The sequence below is a fragment of the Pseudophryne corroboree genome, chromosome 1 (assembly GCF_028390025.1).
Source record: "Pseudophryne corroboree isolate aPseCor3 chromosome 1, aPseCor3.hap2, whole genome shotgun sequence".
Classification (NCBI taxonomy): domain Eukaryota; kingdom Metazoa; phylum Chordata; class Amphibia; order Anura; family Myobatrachidae; genus Pseudophryne; species Pseudophryne corroboree.
The window spans coordinates 176,798,035-176,819,786 of record NC_086444.1 but is presented as its reverse complement, the minus strand read 5'-3'; positions in this window follow the sequence as shown (position 1 = coordinate 176,819,786).

Here is a 21,752-nt window from a genome sequence, read left to right as displayed (position 1 = left end):
GTAAATGATAGTAGATGTGCAAAATTTAGCACATCTACGATCAGATCTAAATCACCTCCATTGTTCTTTTGCAAATGCGCACATATAGGCCCTCATTCCGAGTCGTTCGCGCGGTAATTTTCTTCGCATCGCAGCGTTTTTCTGCTTAGTACGCATGCGCAATGTTCGCACTGCGACTGCGCCAAGTAATTTTGCTATGAAGATAGTATTTTTACTCACGGCTTTTTCTTCGCTCCGGCGATCGTAGTGTGATTGACAGAAAATGGGTGTTACTGGGCGGAAACACAGCGTTTTATGGGCGTGTGGATAAAAACGCTACCGTTTCCGGAAAAAAACGCGGGAGTGGCTGGAGAAACGGAGGAGTGTCTGGGCGAACGCTGGGTGTGTTTGTGACGTCAAACCAGGAACGACAAGCACTGAACTGATCGCAGATGCCGAGTAAGTTTGAAGCTACTCAGAAACTGCTAAGTAGTTTGTAATCGCAATATTGCGAATACATCGTTCGCAATTTTAAGAAGCTAAGATTCACTCCCAGTAGGCGGCGGCTTAGCATGTGTAACTCTGCTAAAATCGCCTTGCGAGCGAACAACTCGGAATGAGGGCCATAGAACCCATTGTGTTACACTGGCTTGCAGTATTCATGGAATGAACTAGCTGTGGAGCCCAGAATTGCCTGGGTTTATTTTTTATTTTATTTTTGTCTGTGGACTGTGTGTTTTATATTATTTTATTTAGTTTTTCTTATTTTCTGTATTCTCTCTCTCTCTCTTTGTCACTTGTGATGCAATTTGGAGTTAGTTGGGGAGGGCCCCAAATCCTGAGCATGCTTTGAACAAGTATAACGCGTGAAAACTTTCCAAAAAGTTATATTATGTCCCTCTAATGTGCCAGAACCATTAACCAGATATGTCAGTTGTTTGTAATTGCATGTTAGGTTACTAAAATATTTATTGTAATTGCAAATAATGTTTTCCTTTCTACAGGGCCGATGTTACTAGATTTACTGGTGGATACCCCATTTCTGCTCAAGACTGGTAGCGTGTCTTGTTTTGTTATTCTCATTGACAATTTTGAAACTGTTCTTCCAAGGTATTGTATTTTAGGGGTAACTTAAAGGCAAAAAAGCACATAGACAAGACATAAAAAGATGCCATGTTCCAGAGGTGTGAAAGAAATGACAAAGCATATTTTCTTTTCTCTTTTTTTATAAGACTAGCTGTTACATAAATGTAGCGCCAATTTACAAAGGGTGTGTATGCCCACAACCTTGTTATTTTAAAGGACACGCACCTCCTTGCTACACCTTATACCGTGAAACCCTTTGGACACGTTCCAGTCTTGTCCTATCTCAAACTAAAGTTCAAATACCATTTTCTAATGTAGAACGTCAATCCTATATGGGAGCCAGTGCTATCACCAAGGAAATACAATAAGCTTACATGCAAATCGAACACTAGAGAGCAGGGGTTGCACTGCCGCCTCAGACTAATGCTGGCTCTAGTTATTGACATTGCTTTCGGTATATCTTAGTATATTTCACAGTAATGATCACTGTCTTACATATTGTAGTACAGGGCCATCTTAACACCATAATAGGACCCTGGGCAAAGCAATGCACTGGTGACCCTACCCACCCATTCACATGAAGCTGTTAAAAATAGAGATGTGCAGTGTACATTTTTTTGGTTTTGTGTTTTTATTTTGGATCTGGATCTCCGTTCATGTTTTGGATCTGGATTGGTTTTGCCAAAACCACTCTTTCGTGTTTTGGTTTTGTATCTGGATTTTTTTTTTTTTAAAAACCAACATAAAAACAGCTAAAATCACAGAATTTGGGGGTATTTTTGATCTTACAGTAATATTAACCTCAATAACATTAATTTCCACTAATTTCCAGTCTATTCTGAACACCTCACACCTCACAATATTCTTTTTAGGCCAAAAAGTTGCACCGAGGTAGCTGGATGACTAAGCTAAGAGACATAAGTGGGCAGCACAAACACCTGGCCCATCTAGGAGTGGCACTGCAGTGACAGACAGAATGGTAGTTTTAAAAACTAGACCCCAAAGAGCACATCATGCTAAGAAAAAAAAGAGGTACAAGATGGAATTGACATGCACACTTTAACAAACCAATCATTTCAGCAACAGGGTCTGCCACATGAAATGATTGGTTTGTTTGGGCCCCCACCAAAAAAGAAGCAATTATTCTCACCTTGCACAAACTGGCTCTACAGAGGCAAGATGTTGTCCTCCTCATCATCATCTGATTCCTCACCCCTTTCAGTCTTTACATCCTCATCCTCCCAAGTATTAATCCGTCCCCACTGGAATCCACCATCACAGGTCCCTGTGTACTTTCTGGAGGCAATTGCTGGAAAAGGTCTTCCTGGAGGAATTTATAATTCATTTTGATGAACATCATCATCTCCACATTTTGAGGAAGTAACCTCCTACGCCAATCGCTGACAAGATTACGGTCCTCCAAATTGCCTCTTTCTCCTGCCAGTATACATACGGACTGTCTGACATGCCTACTTGGATGCTGTCACCCATATAATCCTCCACCATTCTTTCAATGGTGACAGCATCATATGCAGTGACAGTAGACATGTCAGTAATAGTTGGCAGCTCCTTCAGTCCAGACCAGATGTCAACACTTGCTCCTGACTGCCCTGCATCACTGCCAGTGGGTGGGCTAGGAAATTTTATTATTTTCCTCGCAGCCCCAGTTGCTGGAGAAAATGAAGGAGGAGCTGTTGACGGGTCACGTTCCACTTGAGATGACAACATTTTCTCACCAGCAGGTCTTTGAACCTCTGCAGACTTGTGTCCGCTGGAAAGAGAGATACAATGTAGGCTTTAAACCTAGGATCGAGCACGGTGGCCAAAATGTTGTACTCTGATTTCAACAGATTGACCACCCTTGCATCCTGGCAAAGCGAATGAAGGGCTCCATCCACAAATCCCACATACTTAGCGGAATCGCCCCATCTTACCTCCTCCTTCAATTACTTTTGCAAAAGCCTGATGAGGGGAATGAACTGACTCAAGCTGGCAGTGTCTGAACTGACTTCACATGTGGCAAGTTTGAAGGGTTGGAGAACCTTGCACAACATGGAAAGCATTCTCCACTGTGCATGAGTCAGGTGCATTCCCCCTCCTTTGCCTATATCATAGATGGATGTATAGGCTTTGTGGAGATATAGGCCCTCATTCCGAGTTGTTCGCTCGTTAGCTACTTTTAGCAGCATTGCACACGCTAGGCCGCCGCCCTCTGGGAGTGTATCTTAGCATAGCAGAATTGCTAACGAAAGATTAGCAATGCTATTAATAGCAGAATTGCTAACGAAAGATTAGCAATTCTACTATTAAGTATTTCCTTGCAGTTTCTGAGTAGCTCCAGACCTACTCCTAGAATGTGATCACCACAGTCCGTTTAGTTCCTGGTTTGCGTCACAAACACGCCCTGCGTCCGACCAGCCACTCCTCTGTTTCTCCAGCCACTCCTGCATTTTTACCTGGCACGCCTGCGTTTTTTAGCACACTCCCTGAAAACGGACAGTTTCCGCCCAGAAACACCCATTTCCTGTCACTCACACTACGATCAGCAGAGCGATTGAAAAGCTTTGTTCGCCCGTGAGTAAAATAGCATAGTTTTGTGTAAAATTGCTTAGCGCATGCGCCCTGCTGTGTATACGCCGGATTTTAGCCTATTAGCAATTCTGCTAAACATAGCAGCGAGCGAACAACTCGGAATGACCACCATAGGCAGGGGCTAATACTGTATTTGTGGTGTTTCAATCTTTATTGCGTTTAATGTACTTTTTATTCCTTCTGTTCCCATGTCTCTCTGGCTTGTGTCACTATTACCCCATCTGTGTGTTCATCCATTAACCAATATATTCTGAACTATAATCTTACCCAGGTAAATACAGGTGTGCTGTGACCTGGCACATAGTGCTGTCATGTTATGTTGTTGTAGGAGGATGCCAGTCTGGTATGAGGTTATTACAGGTTATCATTGCTATGCCTATTGAGTCCATCTATGATCCTCATATGGTCACACAGGAAATACATTTGAGGACCAGGTAATGTCTCTTTGAAGCTTCTCCTCCACAATCAGGACTTAAACCAATTTCCCTGTCATTGTTCCTTCTGTTTACTTTCCTCTGTTCCATCCTGTTCTCTGACAGACAACTCAGAGCCTGACCCAGCATGTGGTCAGCAGGAGAAGGCCAGCTGTGGGAGGAAGTAGGGAAATACCTGAGGTGGGGTCCCACCAATCAGGAACCTGCGTCTCCTCCCCAGGTGAGCACAGCATGATGGGCATTTGGAAGGTTTTAAAAGAGGTTGCGCAGGTCAGCTCTGCATGTTAGTTGTAGGACTCTAGCTAAGGGGTGATACTCTGTGGAACGCATCACCAGTGCTGTGTGGACTTAGATGTACTTACTACTGCATGGACTAATCTGCTATCACTGGTGTGTGGACTCAGTGATAGTTCTGCTGTGTGGACCTGTTTATCTGGAACTTCTGTGTGGACCTGTTTATCTGGAACTTCTGTGTGGAATTGCTGTGGACCTAAATCCTCTACTGTAACTTACTATCTGGACTGCTAGCTCTATACTGTTTCTGGGCTATATTTACTTCTGTTTCCTGTGAATTATCTACTACTGTGTGCTGTGAGAAATAAACCATCACTTTGGTTTCATCGGCTGTGTGTCTGAGTGATTAGAAGAACCTCGTCCCCTTACAGGCTTGAATGGACTTTTGCTGCTCCTCCATCCGCTGAAGCATATAGAGTGTTGAATTCCACCTTGTTATCACCGCTTGCTTCAGGTGATTACAGGGCAGGTTCAGGAGTGTTTTCTGGCGCTCCAGTCTTCGGAACGCAGTCGCTGAATGTCAAAAGTGGCCCGCAATTTTTCAGGCCACCAACAGCATCTCCTGTATACCCCTGTAGTTTTTAAAAAAACTTTGCACCACCAAATTAATTGTATGTGCAAACTTGGACGTGCTGGAATTTGCCCAGATGTAATGCACACACAATATTGGTGGCGTTGTCAGATATCACAAATCCCCAGGAGAGTCTAAGTGGGGTAAGCCATTGTGCGATGATGTCCCTCAGTTTCTGTAAGAGGTTGTCAGCAGTGTGCCTCTTACAGAATGTGGTGATACAGAGCTTAGCCTGCCTAGAAACGAGTTGGCATTTGTGAGACTGGTGCCGCTGCTGTTGTTTCTGCGGAAGGCAATACATCTACCCAGGGGGCTGTCACAGTCATGTAGTCTTTAGTTTTCCCTGCTCCACCTGTCCACATGTCCGTGGTTAAGTGGACAGTGGTTAAACCGCATTTTTCAGTACACTGAGGACACTTTTTTTAATGTCCCTGTACAGTCCGGGAATTGCTTGACTAGTGAAGTGGACTCTAGACGGGATTTGGTACCGGGGACACAGTACGTCCATCAGCTGTCTAAATCCCACCACTGGTTGCAGATACCGGACGTACGTCTAACACCAGCATAGTTGTTATGGTCTAAATCAGGGATTATCAACCTTTTACAACTTGTAGCACACTGAACAAGATTTAAATATTGCCAAGGCACATTCAAATATACTGGTGATGCATGGCGCAGTTGCGTGTCCTAGGATGTCATGTCGCAGCTTCTCCATAGGTAACGCCTGAGCCACATCTGAGAAAGCCAGAAGAGCCCAACACTGCCCAGGCCCAAAATTAGAACTGGCTTTGCAACCACTAAACCCACCAGTATTGAACATTCCAAGGCCTCAGTGATCGTTCCAGGGCCTCAGTAGCGGCAAAACACTGACGGGCCTGGTTGTGCTTCTATGGCAGCACACCTGGAGACTGTTCAGGGCACACTAGTGTGCCACGGCCTAGTGGTTGAAAAACATTGCTGTCGCATATGCAGAATCAGACCAATCAGATGTTTGTGCTTTTCACAGATTTACTCCGTTTTGTCCTTAAATGAGGTTATCACTGAAACACTCTAACAGTAATAAACAACATAACAACAATGGAAATTGGGTACACACAAAACCTTACATAGCCAAAGATAAATAGGGACACCCTACAATAAAAATCTATACATATAATAAAACTGCAAGGGTTGTGTCTGTACATAGACATTTTTTTATGTTGAGAATTATACTTCTAAGGACTGTTTATCGACCATCGAGACAAAAAAAAAAAAAGTGCAAATTTGTCGGTCTGTACGTTCTGGCATCACACAAAGAGATCACCGGGCAGATGGCACCACTGCCACTGGCTACAGCACAGGCCTACTGGGGAGGGGTAGCAAACTGGGGCGCCTGCTGGGCTTCTCCAGCAGGCCCTCCACCAATGCACGTGTTTTGGCGTTTTGGGGTGTTTTTATAACAACATGGTGACGACACTGTAGCACAGAGATTTTCTACCTTTGACAACTCGCGGCGCACTGAACAAGATTTAAATATTGGCAAGGCACATTCAAATATACTGGTGATGCATGGTGCAGTTGCGTGTCCTAGGATGTCATGTTGCAGCTTCTCCATAGGTAACGCCTGAACCACATCTGAGAAAGCCAGAAGAGCCCAACACTGCCCAGGCCCAAAATTAGAACTGGCTCTGCAACCATTAAACCCACCAGTATTGATCATTCCAGGTCCTCAGTAGCGGCAAAACACTGACGGGCCTTGCCGTGCTTCTATGGCGGCACACCTGGCGACTGCTCAGGGCACACTAGTGTGCCACGGCACAGTGGTTAAAATTAAAAAACAGTGGCCTAAGTTATCTGCTTTGCAACAAGGTAACTGCTGTCATATTGCATCTTCCTCGCAAAGAACTGTTGGACAGTCAATTGCTTAGTTGAAGTAGTACAAGTGGTCTTCCGACTTCCTCTCTGGGATGATGATTAATTCCCAGCAGCAGCAACAACAGCAGCGGCAGCAGCAGTAGGCTTACCACTCAAGGATCCTGCAGAGGAATCCCGGATAAGATGAGGACTTGTCAATCATGCCAGTGACATGGCCTGCAGGACTACTTCCGTTCCTGACTGAGGAAGAAATTGATGTTGAGGGAGTTGGTGGTGTGGATTGCAGGAGCTTGGGTACAGCAGGAAGAAGGGATTTAGGTGTCAGTCTATTGCTTACGCTATTACCCAAAGTTTCTGAACTTGACAATGGCTTATGGTGAATGTGCTTCAGGTTACATATAAGGGAGGATGTTCCTAGGTGGTTAACGTCCTTACCCCTACTTATTATGGATTGACAAAGGCAACAACACATGGCTTAACAACTGATGTCCAGATTTGTGGAGAAATAATTCCACACCAAAAAGGTGGCTTTTTTGGTATTTTGCCCAGGCATGACAATGGGATTTTTCATCCAATGGACAACAACTGTCTCCACCAGTGCCTTATTCAAACAAACCACATCACCATCAGAATCCTCATCGGCAACTTCCTCCTCAGCTCCAGCTACACCCAGGGCAGGTGCTAGGGTTTTTGGCGCCCCCCTGCAAACTATAAATTTGCACCTTCCCTCCCATACTTTACAAAGGGATAGTGTGCGCCTTTGGCGCGCATTGCAAAAAAAGGGTGTGATCTCTCAAGGAAGTGGTATTGCCACACAATAGTACCCACTTTTCAAATTACGCCACACAGTAGAACAAATGTATTCACATTACACCGCAAGTAGTATTACACCACAAAATAGTGTCCCTTATTCACATCATAACACACAACAGTGCCCCTTATTCATGTTACACTATGCCCCTTATACACAATGCCCACAGTAGTAGTACCCCTTATACACACAATGCCCACAGTAGTAATGCCATTTACAAATAATGCCCACAGTAGTAGTGCCTCTTATACACATAATGCCCACAGTAGTAATGGCACTTACATACATAATGCCCACAGTACTGCTGTTTATACACATAATGCCCACAATAGTAGTGCTGCTTGTACACATAATGCATACAGGAGGGGAGTATAGAGAAGGAGGCGTGAGGTACTTACGCAGGAGATTAGTGGGTGGATTGGAGACTGCAGATCCACCACTTCAATATGCCACCACTGCTGCCTGTCATAGTTAGACACAGCAGCAGCCGGAAACAACAGCAGGGTAGCAAAGTGGGGTGAGCGCATCTCCAGCCTGGTGTCTCCCTGCAATGCATGCCCTTGCTGAGCAAGCTGCGCTGGTCCTAGTTGCCATTTATTAGAATATTACTGGAATACTTCTTTCTGCCATTATACTTGTTACATCTGGCTCCTGCTCTCCCGTCCTGTCACCACCCCACCTCCTCCTGAAATCTTTCCATCCTTCCCCTCCTGTCATCTCTCCCACCCTCCACCTTTCCCCTCCTGTCACTTATCCTGCTCTCCCCTCCTGTCATCACTTCCGCCCCCTCCTGTCATTTCTTTTGTCCCTCCTCCTGTAACCTCTCATGCCCCCCATGTCACTTATCCTGTCCCTCCCTCCTGTCACATCTCCTGCTCTCCCCTCTGCTGACCCCAACCCCAATTAGCTCTCCTGCACCCCAAATTGCCCTCCCATCCTGTCACCTCCACTGCTCTCTCCTCCTGTCTCCTCATCAGACCTCCCTCCCATGGCCTCTCCTCCTGTCACTACAGCCAGACCAGCAGGGCCGGGGGTGGGGCTGTTACACCTATGGCGGGTCAGGTGAGTGCTTCCTACTGTGCCCAGCCAGGAATCTTCATCCCCAGCATCACTGTTTAGCTGCAGTCTGCCCGGTTCACATGGTGTGCGCACAGGCAGTGGGTAGCCCGCCCCCTCACCCGCTGTCATCCAGCTCCTATCAAGCAGGGAGCCATGATTCACATAATGATGGAGCTGCTGCTGCCGCTGCCTAGCTGTTATACGGTTTTACAGGCACAGCGGCAACAACAGCACGGGACAGGCGCAGCAGCGTGGATTGCGGAGCAGGGAGAGCGCCTCTACTGCCTTGTGCCTCCCTGCTTTTCATACACTCGCTGAGCGGGTTGTGACAGAGCCTGGCTACACCAATATCCTCCTCATCCTGGTGTACTTCTACAGTGACATCCTCAATCTCAATATCAGCAACTGGACTGGCGGTGCTCCTCACAGCACTTGCAGGGGGCGTGCAAATGGTGGAAGCAACCTCCTCTTTCCATACAGTCTTGGGAATGTCAGGCCTAGACATTGCAACCGCAGACACACTTGGACTCTCCTTGGGCATTTGTCTCTGAAAGCACAGTTGTTTTTTCCTGTACAATAATAAGCTTAATTTTTGAAAGTGGGAAAGGGTTTCCATCCCCATGAGAAGCTGAACCACCAGTCATGAACATAGGCCAAGGCCTTAGCCTTTCTTTGCCACTTCGTGTTGCCAATTTTACGTTTCTCTTCAGACATTTTCTTTTTTTCTGATTAATAATTTTTGCTTCTTGAATTTTACATGCCCTCTATGACATTGGGCATCGGCCTTAGCAGACGATGTTGATGGAATTGCATCGACAATGTCATGACTGATGGCATCAGAAGTTCCAGCACTAGTACTGGGAACTAGTAGTGGTTCCTGATCTTCCACTATTTTTTCCTCCAAATATTTGTTCTCCATTTCACAGGACAGCACCCCTTTATTATTACAGCACACAGAATAGTGCCCCGTTATTTTCACAGCACCCCTGTCATTTTACAGCATACAAGACAGGGCCAGTGTACTTTTAATTTAACAAAAGCATCCCTGTATTTTTACAGCATACAAAACAGGGCCAGTGTACTTTTATTTTAACAACAGCACCCCTGTATTTTTACAGCATACAGGACCAGTGTACATTTATTTTAACAACAGCACCCCTGTATTTTTACAGCACACAAGACAGGGCCAGTGTATATTTATTTTAACAACAAAACTCCTGTATTTTTACAGCATACAAGATAGGGCCAGTGCACTTTTATTTTAACACACCCCTGTATTTTTACAGCATACAAGACAGGGCCACTGTACTTTTATTGTAACAACGGTACCCCTGTATTTTTACAGCATACAGGACAGGGCCAGTGTACATTTATTTTAACAACAGCACCCCTGTATTTTTACAGCATACAGGACAGTACCAGTGTACATTTATTTTAACAACAGCACCCCTGTATTTCTACAGCATACAAGACAGGGCTAGTGTACTTTTATTTTAACAGCACCCCTGTATTTTTATAGCATACAAGACCGGGCCAGTGTACTTTTATGTTAACAACAGTATCCCTGTATTTTACATCATACAGGACAGGACCAGTGTACATTTATTTTAACAACAGCACTCCTGTATATTTACAGCACACAAGACAGGGCCAGTGTACTTTTATTTTAACAACAGCACCCCTGTATTTTTACAGCATACAAAACAGGGCCAGTGTACTTTTATTTTAACAACAGCACCCCTGTATTTTTACAGCATACAAGACAGGGCCAGTGTAGTTTTATTTTTAACACACCCCTGTATTTTTACAGCATACAAGACAGGGCCAGTGTACTTTTATTTTAACAACAGTACCCCTGTATTTTTACAGCATACAAGACAGGGCCAGTGTACAATTATTTGAACAACAGCAACACTGTTTTGTGACAGCATACAAGACAGGGCCAATGTACTTTTATTTTATCAACAACAACCCTGTATTTGGGCCAGTGTACATTTATTTTAACAACAGTGCCCCTTTTTTTACAGCATATAAGACAGGGCAGTGTACTTTTATTTTAACAATAGCACCCCTGTATTTTTACAGCATACAAGATAGGGCTAGTGTACATTTATTTTAACAACAGCACCCCTGTATTTTTACAGCATACAAGACAGGGCAGTGTACTTTTATTTTAACAACAGCTGTATTTTTAAAGCATACAAGACAGGGCCAGTGTACTTTTATTTTAACAACAGCACCCCTGTATTTCTACAGCATACAAGACAGGGCTAGTGTACTTTTATTTTAATAACAGCACCCCTATATTTTTACAGCATACAAGACAGGGCCAGTGTACATTTATTTTAACAACAGCACCCCTGTATTTCTACAGCATACAGGACAGTACCAGTGTACATTTATTTTAACAACAGCACCCCTGTATTTCTACAGCATACAAGACAGGGCTAGTGTACTTTTATTTTAACAGCACCCCTGTATTTTTATAGCATACAAGACAAGGCCAGTGTACTTTTATGTTAACAACAGTATCCCTGTATTTTACAGCATACAGGACAGGACCAGTGTACATTTATTTTAACAACAGCAGTCCTGTATTTTTACAGCACACAAGACAGGGCCAGTGTACTTTTATTTTAACAACAGCACCCCTGTATTTTTACAGCATACAAAACAGGGCCAGTGTACTTTTATTTTAACAACAGCACCCCTGTATTTTTACAGCATACAAGACAGGGCCAGTGTAGTTTTATTTTAACACACCCCTGTATTTTTACAGCATTCAAGACAGGGCCAGTGTACAATTATTTGAACAACAGCAACACTGTTTTGTGACAGCATACAAGACAGGGCCAATGTACTTTTATTTTATCAACAACAACCCTGTATTTGGGCCAGTGTACATTTATTTTAACAACAGTGCCCCTTTTTTTACAGCATATAAGACAGGGCAGTGTACTTTTATTTTAACAATAGCACCCCTCTATTTTTACAGCATACAAGATAGGGCTAGTGTACATTTATTTTAACAACAGCACCCCTGTATTTTTACAGCATACAAGACAGGGCAGTGTACTTTTATTTTAACAACAGCTGTATTTTTAAAGCATACAAGACAGAGCCAGTGTACTTTTATGTTAACAACAGTATCCCTGTATTTTACATCATACAGGACAGGACCAGTGTACATTTATTTTAACAACAGCACTCCTGTATATTTACAGCACACAAGACAGGGCCAGTGTACTTTTATTTTAACAACAGCACCCCTGTATTTTTACAGCATACAAGACAGGGCCAGTGTAGTTTTATTTTAACAACAAACCCCTGTATTTTTAAAGCATACAAGACAGGGCTAGTGTACTTTTATTTTAACAACAGTACCCCTGTATTTTTACAGCATACAAGACAAGGCCAGTGTACAATTATTTGAACAACAGCACCCCAGCATTTTGACAGCATACAAGACAGGGCCAGTGTACTTTTATTTTAACAGCAGCACCCCTGTATTTGGGCCAGTGTTCATTTATTTTAACAACAGTGCCCCTTTATTTTTACAGCATATAAGACAGGGCAGTGTACTTTTATTTTAACAACAGCACTCCTGTATTTTTACAGCATACAAGATAGGGCTAGTGTACATTTATTTTAACAACAGCACTCCTGTATTTTTTACAGCATACAAGACAGGGCAGTGTACTTTTATTTTAACAAAAGTTGTATTTTTAAAGCATACAAGACAGGGCCAGAGTACATTTATTTTAACAACAGCACCATTGTATTTTTACAGTATAAACAACAGGGCCAGGGTACTTTTATTTTAACAATAGAACCCCTGTATTTTTACAGCATACAAGACAGGGCCAGTATACATTTATTTTAACAACAACACCCCTGTATTTTTACAGCATACAAGACAGGGCCAGTGTACTCTTATTTTAACAACAGCACCCCTGTATTTTTACAGCATACAGGACAGGACCAGTGTACATTTATTTTAACAACAGCACCCCTGTATTTCTAGGTCTGTCTTTCCCAAGACTGTATGGAAAGAGGAGGCTCCTTCCACCATTTGCACGCCCCCCTGCAAGTGCTTGGTCACTGTTGAAGTACACCAGGATGAGGAGAATATTGGTGTAGCTGGCACTTAGGAGGAAGTTGCCGATGACGATTCTGATGGTGATGTGGTTTGTTTGAATAAGGCACCAGTGGAGAAAGTTGTTGTCCATGGGATGAAAACATTGGCATTTCTATAATGGGTGCAATGGATGCGGTGCACACGGGCCCCTGGGACAGGGGGGGGGCCCACACCGCATCCATTGCACCCATTTTAATACTTACCTTTCTGGAGTCAGCGCCGGGAGATGTCATCACGCATGCAATTGCAGGCAAAATGGGCGCTGCACACGGGCCATTCATCATAAGTCATTCTCAAGTTCAGAAACTTTGGGTAATAGCGTAACCAGCTCACTGACACCTAAATCCCTTCTTCCTGTTGTACCCAAGCTCTTGCAATCCACACCACCAACTCCCTCAACGTCAATTTTCTCCTCAGTCAGGAATGGAAGTAGTCCTGCAGGCCATGTCACTGGCATAACTGATGAGTCTTCTCCTATTCAGGATTCCTCTGCAGGATCCATGAGTGGTAAGCCTACTGCTGCTGCCACTGCTGCTGTTGTTGCTGCTGGGAGTCGATCATCATCCCAGAGGGGAAGTCGGAAGACCACTTGTACTACTTCAACTAAGCAATTGACTGTCCAACAGTCCTTTGCAAGGAAGATGAAATATGACAGCAGTCACCCTGCTGCAAAACGGATTACTGAGGTCATAACAACTATGCTGGTGTTAGACATGTGTCCTGTATCCGCAATTAGTGCAATGGGATTTAGACAGTTGATGGACGTACTGTGTCCCCAGTACCAAATTCCACTTCATTAGGCAAGCGATTCCTGGACTGTACAAGGACATTTACAAAAGTGTCCTTCGCACAATGGCTTACCCCACTTAGACTCTTCTGGGGATTTGTGATATCTGACACCAATATTTTGTTTGCATTACATCTGGGCAAATTCCAGCACGTCCCATGTTTTGCACATACAATTAATTTGGTGGTGCAGAGTTTTTTTTTTAAAAACAACAGGGGCATGCAGAAGATGCTGTCGGTCGCCCGAAAAATTGCTGGCCACTTTCGACATTCAGCGACTGCGTGCCGAAGACTGTAGCACCAGCAAACACTCCTGAAGCAAAAGGTGGTAACGAGATGGAATTCAACACTCTGTGACACCTGTGACATAGGCAAAGGAGGGGGAATGCACCTGACTCAAGCGCAGTGGATAATGATGTCCGTGTTGTGCAAGGTTCTCCAACCATTCAAACTTGCCATACGTGAAGTCAGTTCAGACACTGCCAGCTTGAGTCAGGTCATTCCCCTCATCAGACTTTTGCAGAAGCAGCTGGAGAAATTGAAGGAGGAGCTAATACGGAGCGATTTCCGCTAAGTATGTAGGACTTGTGGATGAACCCCTTCATTGACTTTCCCAGGATTCAAGGGTGGTCAATCTGTTGAAATCAGAGCACTACATTTTGGCCACCATGCTCGATCCTAGGTCTAAAGCCTATGTTGTATCTCTCTTTCAGAGAAAATTGTAAACTCAAGCAGAACGTGACCTGTCAATAGCTCCTCCTTCTTTTTCTCTCGCAACTGGGGCTGCAAGGAAAATAATATTTCCTAGCCCACCAGCTGGCGGGGATGCAGGGCAGTCAGGAGCAAGTGTTGACATCTGTTCCGGACTGAAGGAGCTGCCAACTATTACTGACATATCTACAGTCACTGCATATGATGCTGTCACCATTGACTGAATGGTGGATGATTATATTGTGACAGCATCTAAGTAGGCATGTCAGACAGTCCGTATGTATACTGGCAGGAGAAAGAGGCAATTTGGAGGCCCTTGCACAAACTGGCTTTATTTTACTTAAGTTGATCTCCCTGCAGTGTGTACTCCGAAAGAGTGTTTAGTGCAACCAGTAACCTTGTCAGCGATTGGCGTAGGAGGTTACTTCCACAAAATGTGGAGGAGATGATGTTCATCAAAATGAATTAGAAATGTCTCCAGGAAGACCTTTACCAGCAATTGCCTCCAGAAAGTACACAGGGACCTGTGGTGGTGGATTCCAGTGGAGACGAATTAATACTCTGTGTGGATGAGGATGTAAACACTGAAAGGGGTGAGGAATCGGAGGATGAGGATGACATCTTGTCTCTATAGAGCCAGTTTGTGCAAGGAGAGATTAATTGCTTCTTTTTTGTTGCCGATTAATTGCTTCCTTTTTGGTGGGGGTCCAAACAAACCAGTCATTTCAGCCACAGTCGTGTGGCAGACCCTGTCGCTGAAATGGTTGGTTTGTTAAAGTGGGCATGTCCTGTTTATACAAAATAAAGGTGGGTGGGAGGGCCCAAGAACAATTCCGTCTTGCACCACTTTTTTTTTTTTTTTTTGCATGATGTGCTCTTTGGGGCCTAGTTTTTAAAAATGCTATCCTATCTGCCACTGCAGTGCCACTCCAAGATGGGCCAGGTGTTTGTACCGCCCATTTGTGTCCCTTAGCTTAGTCATCCAGCTACCTCGGTGCAATCTTTTGACATAAAAACAATGGGGGTCATTCCGAGTTGATCGCACACTGTAACTTTTTGCAGCCCGTCAGTGGCGTAACTAGAAATTTTTCTCCCCCAAGCCAAAAAATTCTTCGCCCCCCCCCCCCCCCCATGCCCCATAATTGGGAGCAAGAAAGGGATAAATATGCGTGCGCCGCAAAAAAAGTGGCGTGGTTTCGTTGGAATGGGTGTGGTTTCGCATAAAGGGGCGAGGCATTGCAGGAAAAGACTACCTTATACCCCAGTTTTGCAACCTGCACGCCCATACGTTGGCCACCACAGGAAAGAAAAATAATCCTGATTCATGCCCCTTACATTATTTGTCATTTTTCCTCCTTATAGTAATGTCCAGTATACATTATGCCACATAGTGCAATGGCCCTTAGACATTATGCCGCACACAATAATGCACATGACACAATATGCACACACTGTAATGCCCCCGACACATTATGCCACACACCGTAATGCCTGTGACACATTATGCTACACACCGTAATGCCTGTGACACATTATGACAGGAATCGCAATGCCCGTTATACATTATGCTACACACTGCAATGCCCCTGATACATTATAGCACATACAATGTCTGTGACACATTATGACACACACTGCAATGTCCGTGATACATTATGCCACACACTGCAATGCCCGATACATTATAGCACATATAATGCCTGTGACACATTATGCCACACACTGCAATGACCTTGAGACATTATACCACATTGCCCGTGATATAGTATACCATACACCGTCATACCTGTGACATATACCGCAATGCCCTGCCCGTTATACATTATGCCACACACCGCAATGCCCGTTATGTATTATGCCACACTGCAATGACCCTGAGACATTATACCACATATCACAATGCCCACGATATAGTATACCATACACCGTAATGCCTGTGACACATTATGACACAGACCGCAATGTCCGTGATACATTATGCCACACACCGTAATGCCCATTACACATTAAGTCCTACAGTAAGGCTTCTAATTACTTTTCAATTACCTGCTCGTTGTCAGGGGTTTTATGCACTGGGTGTCATGCTCGTTGCCAGGGGTTTCATGCTCTTGGTTCCATGCACGGTGCCAGGGGTTTTCATGCTCAAGGTGCCATGCTCGTTGCCAGGGGTTTCATGCACTGGGTGTCATGCTCGTTGCCAGGTGTTTCATGCACTGGGTGTCATGCTCGTTGCCAGGTGTTTCATGCACTGGGTGTCATGATCGTTGCTAGGAGGTAGTCCTTGTTGCTAGGGCTGTGCTCCCAGTGCCATATATGCCCCCAGTGCCAGATATTGCCCCCCAGTGCCATATATGCCCCCAGGGCCAGATATTCCCCCCAGTGCCATATATGCCCCCAGTGCCAGATAATCTCCCCCAGTGCCATATATGCCCCATTGCCAGATATCCTCCCCCCCAGTGCCATATATGCCCCCAGTGCCAGATATTCCGCCGCAGTGCCATATATGCCCCAGTGCCAGATATCCCCCCCCAGTGCCATATATGCCCCCTCACTGCGTGACCCCAGTGCCATATATTCCTTCCAAACCCCGCCGCCACCGCTTGTTGGAGGGACACGGAGGGCACAGCGCGCGCCTCTCCTGTGTCCCTCCTGCATCATCTCCGGCGGCCGCGGGTCTAATAAACGAAGTGCCGTTCGTGAGCTCTGATTGGCTCACGAACCAGCACTTCGTTTATTAGACCCGCGGCCGCCGGAGATGATGCAGGAGGGACACAGGAGAGGCGCGCGCTGTGCCCTCCGTGTCCCTCCAACAAGCGGCGGAGGGAAGGAGACCGCAGACTGACATGCGGACGCTCGTCCGCATGTCAGTCTGCTGTAAATCAGCGGCGCCCCCGCAGCCCCTCGCCCCCAAGCCACCGGGAGGGCAGTAGTTACGCCACTGCAGCCCGTGTGATCAGATAGTCGCCGCCTATGGGGAAGTGTATTTTAGCTTAGCAAGTGTGCGAAAGCATGTGCAGTGGAGCAGGGCAAAAAAGTTTTGTGTAGCTTCTGAGTAGCTCTCAACTTACTCAGCCACTGTGATCACTTCAGCCTGTCAGGTCCCGGAATTGACGTCAGCCACCCGCCCTGCAAATGCCTGGACATGCCTGCATTTTCCTCACCACTCCCAGAAAATGGTCAGTTGCCACCCAGGAACAACTTCCTGATGTAAATTTTCTTGCGTTCGCCGCTGCGAACGCTTTCCTCATTTATCTCACCGCTTCGGGCAACGTCACGCCTGCGCATTGACCCCCGTGCGCATGTGCAGTTCAGACCCGTTCGCACGGCTGTGAAAAAAAGCAGCGTGACCCCCTACGTATGAGGTGTTCAGAATAGACTGGAAATGAGTGGAAATGAATGTTATTGAGGTTAATACCGTAGGATCAAAAATACCCCCAAATTCTGTGATTTTAGCTTTTTTATGTTTTTTTCAAAAAAAATCCAGATCCAACACCAAAACACGAAAGATTGGTTTTTGCAAAACCAATCCAGATCCAAAACCAAAACCCAAAAAGTGTCTGCCGCATATCTCTACTCTATAACATTTATTATTATTATTATTAGTATTAGTATTAGTATTATTACAGTACTACTATTATTATTATTAGTATTATTAATAATAATAATAATAATAATAATAATAATAATAATAATAATATTTTGTCTCTGAAGAACACAGATGGGATATGCATCTGGAAGGACTGTTCATTGTTGACTAAACATATACTACACTGTACAGTATTTACGGTATGGAGAGTAACATACATACAGAGAGATCACAATCTCTGGGGTTATGTATTATGATTTTTAAATACACTCTTTGCAGATTAATTGCAACATTTCTAAATTCTCCATTGTCCTAAACACCTTCAGTAAAGGATTACTCACCAGTTTCCATGTAACAAACTGCATGAATTCTAAAACAGTGGAATTTATATATATTTTTTAACAATACTATTGCAATATTAAACAATGATAGGAGTTATATATATATATTATTGTGCTCTGTAACAAACAGATGATTGGTCAGTTATTTATAAATAAGCAAAGAACTAAAGGGCCCTACACACTGGCCGATCCGCCGCCGAGCTGCCCGACGGCGGATACGGCCAACGAGCGACCCGGTGGCGGGGGGGCAGTGACAGGGGGAGTGAAGTTTCTTCACTCCCCCCGTCACGCGGCTCCATTGAAGTGCAGGCAAATATGGACGAGATCGTCCATATTGGCCTGCATGTACAGCCGACGGGGGACCAGCGATGAACGAGCGCGGGGCCGCGCATCGTTCATCGCTGGAGCCTCCACACTGAAAGATATGAATGAGTTCTCGTTCATTTATGAACGAGATCGTTCATATCTCTCAAACAAATCGGCCAGTGTGTAGGGCCTATAAGATGTATACAGGGAAAGCTGTAAAATAAAGTGTTTTATTATGACTGATTGTGTGATTGTGTATTTTAGTGTGCGTAGATTTGATATGATGTTTATGAAGAGAAAAAACATTTTTCATGAAAGCAGTCATGCAAGTGGGTGTGACCTTTATATGACCTACAGTATATGTAACCTATATATTGAATACATATATGTATGTATGCATGCAGACAGCCAGTAAGAGAACAATATTTTTGACTATGGGAATAAAAAACCCTAAAACCTTTGAGAATCGTATCTTCTGGCAATTCTGACCAATTGGATAACTGAAACCAAGTGTGTGGCCGGAGACTTCCCGCAGACATTTTTAAAAGGGACAATTGGCTCTAGGCACCATGCGCTGTACATGACTAAAAGGGTACCAACGCCCTCATCCCGGCATTGAGATGCCCGGGGGTGGAGGCGAGCACAACAAAACCTCTTGCGGACTCAGTACGCTCTCTACGCTGCGGGCTTGGTGGTGAGCTTCGCTTGCCACAGGTTCTATTCCCATTTTATGGGTGTCGTGGACACCCAAGAGTGTGAATATTCCCTATTAGACGGCATGCCGAATGTCGGGATTGTGAGTGGGCGGGATGTAGGTGCCGGTATTGTGACTGGCGGTCACATAACTACATCCCGACTAAATGTATACTTAATAATGTGTTTTACCATGTTATATTTAATGCTTTATGCACAGTTATAGAATCGCATGTTTAAAATGTATTTATATCTAAGATGTGTTTAAAATATTTTGAACGGAAAAATGCACTTACTATATATGACTGAATAAGGATTCCCTATCTTCTGTGACTACTAGATGGGATGCTAATTGACATTACCTAACAGGAGGACTGGCAAATGACAAAGCTTTGGATATGGGCCAGTGTACTCACCACTGGAGATTGCAGCTTCCTGAAGGAAGTATTAACAATAGAGGACTCCTTTGTTCCTATATGTAAGGTGCAAAATGGAGTTGAAAACAAATGTATTACTGTACATAAATATTGTATGAGGGAGAAGGAAATTGGGTTTGAAATCTGTATTGATTCATGTAGCTGGTGTGATTGATTTATGAATCCTAAATAGTATATAAAGCATACAGGAAAATTATGAGAAACATTTGTTCATTTGAGAAGTCAAACACCAACCTTATCTTGAAACTATGTGATAAATATATAAAGGGAGAATTGTAACTTACCAGTTTGTAATATGAGTTGTATTGGGTCTTCTGACTATATATAGGGGGCCCGGAAGCCTCAGAGTGTATACCATCTTACTTCGTTCTGCTGTGAACATCTTATTGAATGCTGTTTCCTCTTGCAACAGGGCGGGCCCTTTTCAAGCCTTACTTTGAGCAATAAACATCCTGGCCTCAAGACGACAATTGCCTCCATCTTGCGACGCCCAGGAATGCCCAGTAGCAGTCCCTTCCTCCAGTAACCCAGTGTCTCCAAGTTCCGCCTTCCACCACGCTATCATGCAGAGGCCTGGTCAGTGACTAGTGGGGGTCAGCCAACACCAACCAGAAATGGATGGCAAACTCATGTCGACGTATACACAGCAGTGAGCGGTTATTCAAGTGGCGGCAGATGGAGCCTGAGCAGAATCGTGGTTCCAGATGCCACGGAAATAAGCAGTCTGGTGGTGGCAGCATCATACCCGCCCACTGCGCTGTGGGTGGAGTCAGTAACAGGCGGTTACTGCTGGTAATTGGGAATTCCCTATTGGCCAGGTCCCGTGTGATCCAAACCCATGCTGAGCTCGCCATGCTGCGGGTTTGGTGGCGACCTGTGGGAATAGTCCCTGCTAGTCAGCATGCCGACTGTTGGGATTGTCAGGGGGCGGGATGTAGGGGGTAGGGTGTTGTAACCGGCGGTCTCCTAACTACATCCTGTCGTGGACACGCACAAGTGGAAATAGTCGGCATGCCGACTGTAGGGCTTTTAATTGCCGGTATCCTGAGTGCTGGTCACATGACCCGATCCCCTATTCAGAATATGACACAAACAGGAGTAATGCCTAAGCAGCTTTTTCTTAAACTGCTATCATAAGTGTCTGTGGATGTCTAATATACAGTAGTCCCTGGAGCAAGGAGTATGTTTTAGCGCCCCCTCCCCTATACTGAATTGAGGGCCTAGCTAAGAGGTGGTGGCATGTTACATTTGAAAAGAAAGAATATTTAAAATTCTAAATTGGTGAAAGGGCCTGGTCTAGACCATGTGGAACTCAGGGTGCATCAAAAATATAGGGGTGTGGCCACAGAATAGTACCAATTCACATTACACAGCACAGTAGTGTCCGTTACACATTACACCACACAGTAGTACCCCTTATACAGGTTATGCTACATTATAGAGCCCCTTATTCACAATAAGCCACACAGTAGAGCACATTATACACGTTACACCACACAGTAGAGCCACTTATTAATGTTACATCACAGTAAAGCCATTTACACATTACTACACCACAGTATAGCCATTAATACATGGGTCAGAGAGAGGTGGCAGAGAATGGTGCTGCAGAAGCCTGTGCAAAAAGAGGTGCTGTAGCATCTGAAGTAGAGACATGTGTTGCAGCTTCCAAGAAAGATGATGCAGAAACTGGGGCAGAGAGAGATTATGCAGACACTGGGGCAGAGAGAAGTGCCACAGCAGCTGGGCTAGACAGAAAGAGGTGCTACAGCAGCAGGGGCAGGGAGTGGTGCTGTAGGACAGACGTAAGCCTGCTGCACAGCTACAAGCAGACAGTGGGTATAAAGAGGGCAGACAGAGCTCTGGCATGTGCTGGCTGTTAGTGCCTCCTGCTGTGTTGCCTCTGGCCTGCCCTGTTCCCTACATACTGTATTCTCTGAGTCAGTCAGTGTGCTCCCCCTCTGCTCCTGCTTTGCGGCTGCTTGTACAGTGCATTGTGAGGAGAGAGGGTGATGATGCGCCCTCTAACTTTTTCGGCGCCTAGAGCTCGTGCTCCACTGGAGTCACCCTCGCT